The sequence below is a fragment of the Arachis ipaensis genome, chromosome B01 (assembly GCF_000816755.2).
Source record: "Arachis ipaensis cultivar K30076 chromosome B01, Araip1.1, whole genome shotgun sequence".
In the NCBI taxonomy this organism is placed as follows: Eukaryota; Viridiplantae; Streptophyta; class Magnoliopsida; order Fabales; family Fabaceae; genus Arachis; species Arachis ipaensis.
Window position 1 is genome coordinate 105,051,704 of NC_029785.2, and position 6,698 is coordinate 105,058,401.

At 36.7% G+C, this 6,698-nt stretch overlaps 1 long non-coding RNA gene across 1 annotated transcript; it reads left to right on the forward strand.

Moving 5' to 3' along the window:
• On the forward strand, positions 68-1,022 carry LOC110271774. The gene is made up of 2 exons (XR_002362412.1): positions 68-175; positions 296-1,022. It is a non-coding gene; the product is annotated as an uncharacterized LOC110271774 (long non-coding RNA).

A 6,698-nucleotide genomic window follows, 5' to 3' on the forward strand; every position in this document is an offset into this window, starting at 1 on the left:
ATAAAAACCACCATCTCTGAACCTTTATTGCTCTGTAAATACCCTGTATCTGCCTCTGATGTCCTTGGTTATATGATGTTTGCTGGAGTTTGTCCCAATTGGAGCCACTGGCGAAGGTGTTGCCGCTGCCGGAAGCCAACGCTGGGCTATTGCTGGTTCTGATTCTATTATCTTGGTACTGGTCTAATCTTTTCTTTGGGACTTGTCCATTTGCACGCTCTGTTTTGGCACTGCTATAGTTGTTATATTCTTGTTTTAATTCAATTTTAGTTTTTACTTTGTTGTCAATTCCCAGGGCTGTTTTCTGCCCTTGACTACATTAGATTCAAATTCTTGTTCTGCTGCAACCATTATCATTGCCACGAAATTAAAGCCGTTGCTGTTCCAGTTGACGCGGTGTCCTTGATTGCATTAGGATTGTTGTCACTACTGTAAATTAGAAACGAAACGGGGGCAGTTGTGTTCAAATTCTGCAATTGCGACATCGAGATAGGAGGTTTAAAACGATTTCAATTTAAGAGTGCCTACAAGGTTTATTGAATAACTGCAAATAGGATTAATAGCTGTGAGTAATTGATTGATTATGTAATTATTGATTTGTGGCTGAAATTGTGATTGGAATGGTTGAGATTGTGATTTGAAATTGTTGATTTGTGATATTGATTGATTATGTGGATTGGGAATTGTTTGATGACTAATTGCTGAGAATTTCCAAATTTTAATGGGTTATGTTGGATTTGTCGCCGTTGAGTTGTTATTTGGTATATTGTAATGTTAATGAACTTGGTTGGTGGTTGATTTGGAATTGATTTTGAGGGGTTTTGAAGGGTTGGATTTTGAATACTAAATAGATTGCTGAAAAACTGATTTTTGAAATTAAAATGTGACTTTGTAAGTGAATCAGTTATTCAACGATAATCGAAATGATATAAGAGCAAAGGCTGAGTAAAGTATAATAAAAGTTGTTGTTGGGACTCAATTTTGAGAAGTTTGAATTAATTATAGAACTAGTTATGATTTTTCAAAGTTAAAATGTAAAACTTGATTTTCTGCATATATTTAAAGGAAGCCGGAAACTTTGAAAAACTATAACTATTTCTGTGATTATCAGAATTGTGTGGGACCAAGTCCGGATTGAGCTTGGGGATATAGGGAACTGGACTGCAGAATTTGAGACTTTTTCACTAAGTTTATGATTTATGGTGAATTTTCGAATCATGGATGTCAAAACTGGTTTTTCTGCAGAACGTTTAACGCAGCAGCAACTTGATTCCTCTATTGGAAATTCTGAAGTTTGAATTTTGAAATGGAACTAATTTTAAATAAAACTTTATTCCTATTATTTTAATGTCGTAAAATTTTAGAACAATTGGACTTGTATTTTTAAAGATATGAATTTTTGAAGGATGATGCATTATGCAGAAAAAGCCAGATTCTGTTTTCGTAAATTAGTAAATTTGGAAGTTTATAACTTTTGATCCTGGATAGATATTGAGATGAAACCAATTGGAGGTGAAAATTAAGTATGTTTAGTATATGTGATTTTAATTTCAGGATTTTCCATGTTTTAATAAGTGAGTTATGGGACTTGGAAGAGGTTGTGTTCAATGATTTGTAAAACAGAATTCTGCAGAAAATTACCTAACTTCCAAGCTACGTAACTCCTTCATTAAAAATGGTATGACCCTGGAACCAATTGAGAAAGAAATTTGGATGAGTTATGTTTAACCACATTAATTTTGAAGGTAGTTGGATTTAATTTGGATTTTATATGAAATTTCAAATGTTGTATGGTGCTGCTGTCTTCTGGTTTTAAAACACTGCAGAACAGTCACGGTTTTACTTATATTCCCGAAGCTATAGTCGGCGAAAAATTATGATTTTTAATTTAATAGAAAGCTTAATCCGAGATGGTCGCATGGATATAAAGTTTTCACAATTCCAAATTCATTTGATATTTTAAAAACAAAATGGAAATCAGGCTGCCAAGTTGTGTTGGTAATTATTTTGGATATGGAATTTAAGAAATAGATTTTCTATTATCAAATGTTTTTGAGAATATATTGCTGTGGCAAATGCTGAAAGAGGCTGATGAATTGTTGAGAAAGAAGGAACCCGTAAGGGTGGATAAGTCCTATTTTTAAAGGAGATTATGTCTAAATTTTTATAAAAAATATAAGGACTTAATCAAAATAAATATTCAAGGCTTATTTAATAATAATAACTTCAATGATTCTTTTAAGAAAAGAATATTTGATTTATGAGATTGTTGGCAAGGGCGTGGGTCTAGTCCCGCTTGCTCAGTGCGTAAACCATTGTGCAGGGATGGTGGTTTTGACCCGCCTGCAGTGAGGACGGTGGTTTTATCCTGCTCACGTATTGATAAATTGTTCAGCAAGGACGGTGGTGTGATCCCGCTTGCATATTGTTTTATGTACCCAGTAAGGATGGTGGTTTAATCCCGCTTACTGTGGAGGCAAGGATGGTGGTTTAATCCCGCTTGCGTGTTCCGGGCAAGGATGGTGGTTTAATTCCCGCTTGTCTATGGAACCTACGGATAAGGATGGTGGTCTAATCCCGCTTATCTGAGTCGGGTCTGGCAACATAACCGACGTGTGAGCTCATGGCTAGTAGGACAGGCATGTATCATATGCATCTATGTGACATTGTTTGGGTGTGTATATTGTAATTGGTTTGCCTAAGTGAATAATTCTGTTTAACTGCCAGTTGCTATACTTGATGTAATTGCTCTTGATTGTGTGTGAACCTCATTACTTGTGTTTGTAACTGATTGGCTGGATTGTGGTGAATTGGGTGTTGATTGAGTTGTTTGGGCCTAAGGCCGTGACTGGTACATTTGAAGTCTAGTTTTGTATAAAGTATCTGACTGATTCAGCATAGACTTAATGAACCTATGCTTGGAGCAGGATGATCATTTATACCGCGTAGGTAACTTCTTTTATGTTATGGTCTAGTAAGGTATGAAAAATCAAACTGGTTCAGCATAGACTTAATGAACCTATGACTGGGACAGGTTGGTTATTCATACAGTCTAGGAAACTTTTAAAATTTTTAGAAGAAAAATATGGATTTAGGATATTGAGTAATTAACTAATGCTTTTAAAGAAAGTTAGTTTCTTTTTAGATGTCTATGAATGCAGTTAACTATTTGCGCTTTATTCTTTACTTTCACGGCATTCTCGACCTCTACTGAGAACATGTGGTTTGGTTCTCACCCCCAAATTTTCCACCCTTTTAGCGACAGGTTTGAAGACGCAATTTGAAGCTGCGAGCGATCAGTAGGCTTTCTTTATGGTTTTAATTACTTTCATAGAGTTCCCTCGCTCTTGTCCTTTGAAGTTATATTTTATCAGAGGGGTAGGTATTGTATTTGGGTTTATATGACTTCCTATGTATAAGAATTACTAATAATAATACTTCTGTGATTGTTATTATTATTTGCAATGTTTATCCTTGATACAGGTCTTTAATGAATAAAAACAAAATTTTCTGGCAATTTCTTAAAACTGAAACACGAACTCGATACAAAGGCTTGATAATTAAGTAGTTAATACTAGAAAAGGTTACGTAATGTTCTTTCTAGTAGAAATACCCTGACTTAAGCAAGGTATTTTACTGGACGAGACGTTACAGAAGGAAAGGGAAGCGCCAACGTTAGTGGAAAAAGTGAGTTCCACTAACGTTTACGAAGCAAAGGACGACCCACGTGGACATTAACGTGGACAAAAGTCTCACCTGGCAGCCTAACCATGCCTTCTTCAAACAAGAATAACTTGAGCCACAAAGCTCCAAATGAGGTGATTCCAATGGCATTGAAAAGTAGGATTCCAGATATTTCCAAGCATATATGGCATTACATGGTGGATACTGAATTTGAGGGAGAAAACCTGCCCCGAAAGTGCAAAGATGAACGTGGTATCAACCTGTAGTAAGGCCAGCTGACCTCTTCACCTTCCAAGAAGTGTAACTCGAGCTGTAGAGCTCCAAATGATGCGCTTTCAATAGGGTTGCAAAGTAGACATCCAGGGCTTTCCAATAATATATAATAGTATGGGGTGGACATTAAGTTTGAGCTCCAGAACCTGGCAATATTAAGCCCCTGATCGCTAACGTTATTGTGACTCGCTTTTTCCAGTAACGCTAGCGACTATGCCAGCGACCTTGTCCACTTCAAAGGAGCATAACTTAAGTTACAGAGGTCCAATTGAGGTGATTCCAGTTGTGTTAGAAAGCTGACATTCAAAGCTTTCCAACGATATATAATACTCTATAGTGGGCATGAAATTGGAGCGCAAACTAGAGGCATCTTTTAATCCCCAAAAACACCATCTGGGAAGCAAGTGTGACGTTAGCCACACTAACTTCAGCACTAACGCCACACTTGTAGCGTTAGTGTGGCTAACGTTAGCACCGACATTAGCACCTGAACCTCAACTTGATTCACTTACAAGGACCACCCAACCTCAAAAAAGCAAGCCCACAAGTGTTAACCAATCAAGGCCACAAGAAGCATCTAGAATAGAAATTTTCATTTAATTGTAATTTGCTTTTAATTTCATTTCATTTTGTAATTTAGGAGAGCCTATATAAAGGCCTTATTTTTTACATTCAATACATTCTAGAATGGGGGATTGAAAAGGGGTCTTCGGACTCCCTCCCCTCACACACTTTTCTTTCTCTTTCTTTTCTTTGTACTTTTCATTTATGAATTTTGAAGTTTCAATTTCAGTTTTAATCTTCATCTTTATTTTTCTGCACTTTATTTCATTTCTATTTTGGTAGAGCAATGATCAACTAACTCTTTTCATTGGGTTAGAGAGCTCTATTGTGATTCAATGGATCAATTGTAGTTCTTATTCTTCTTCTTCTTTCTTTTCTCTTGATTTTACTAGAGAGCTTTCGATCTTCATCTAATTAGGTAATTGTCTCGGAAGAGAAATTGCTCATACTTGGATTTCCTCTGAACCTTGAAAGAGGAATGAGGAAATCATGCTAGAAATGCTCTCTCACATTGGATTAGGTTGGGGGTTGGATGGATGTTGTGACATTTAATCCTACCAATACTTTGATCTATGAATGTGTGTGGTATAATCAGTGACCAAACTTTATCTCTTCTCACTAAGACTTTGCTCTACCCACGCGTGCGCGCACCTGGCGCGTAAGCGCCCTTCGGCCGAAATACACATCGGCACGTAAGCGTGCATGACGCGTCCGCGCCGGTGAAAAAAAAAGAGTTTTTTTCCTCATCTTCCATTTTCTTTTGTTTATCGCATTCGGATACTTCCGTTCTTTGCATTTTCATTTTGTTTTTATAGCCTATTTTTATTGTGTCAATTCTTATTTGATCTTGATGCTGAATATGCTCTTCATGCTTTGATTTTACTCTTGCATCAAGTATTAGTTAATATGCCATTAGCTTATATTGCTTTCTCACTTACATGCATAGCTAACATGTAGTGAGAACCATACTCTTATTTGGTATTAGCCCCCGCCTATGTTCTACTTGCTTTGCTTTCTTTGTTGTAGGCTTAATTTTCTCTCTTTTTCTTTCCTTTTAGGTTGGCCACCAAGAAAGGAGGAAAAGGAAAAGCTTCGAGATGGGCAACGAACAAGTCATCCGCACAACCGTTTGAAGAATCTCATCAATTGTAGCAACCCGTTGATAAACCACTGTTTTATGGTTTATCTTGTACTCGATTGAGTGGATTTTATCAATCTTTCATACACTTATTCAAATGATTTGCATGAGTTTACGTTTTCCTTCCTGATTTTATACTATGATTGAAAACATGCTTCTTCGGTCTTAATTTTGATATGTTTAACCCTCTCTCATTATCATTAGATGCCTTAATATGTGTGTTAAGTGTTTTCAGAGATTATAGGGCAGGAGTGGCTTGGAGGATAGAAAGGAAGCATGCAAAAGTGGAAGGAATACAAGAAGTTGAAGGAACTGCAAAGCTGTCAGCCTGACCCTCTCGCACTAAAACGGTCATAACTTGAGCTACACAGGTCCAAACGACGCGGTTCCAGCTGCGTGGGAAAGCTAACGTCCGGGGCTTCGATTTGATATATAATATGCCATAGCTGCCCTAACTCTATACGACGCGAACGCGCGCTCCACGCGGATGCGTCGTAGTGACGAGAATCAGCGTGGCAGATTTCTTCTCCAGCGATTTCTGGGCTGTTTTCGACCCAGTTTTCGGCCCAGAAAACACATATTAGAGGTTATAAAGTGGGAGAATCCATTCATTCATAATCATAAGCTCATAATTCACAATTTTAGGTTTTTAGAGAGAGAGGCTCTCTCCTCTCTCTTAGGTTTTAGGATTAGGATTTCTTTTAATTTTATTGCATCAATACTAGGTTCAATATTTTCCTTTAATTAATGTTTCTCTTCTATTTTTAATTATTCCAACGCTTTTACTTGTTAATGTTCCAATTTAGCTTATGAAACTTCCCATGTTAAGATTTGAATGTTCTATTTAATATATTTTGAGGTATTTCAGAATTACGATTGTTCTCTTTAATTTATGTATTCAAATTATTTTCATTCAAGTAGATTCTCTTCCCTTTTGGCTTTAGTTAAGTAATTGGTAATACTTGAGTTGTCAAACTCAGCAGTGGTTGAAATTGGCAGATTACTAATTGATCTAGATCGCTCTAAAGCTAGTCTTCCC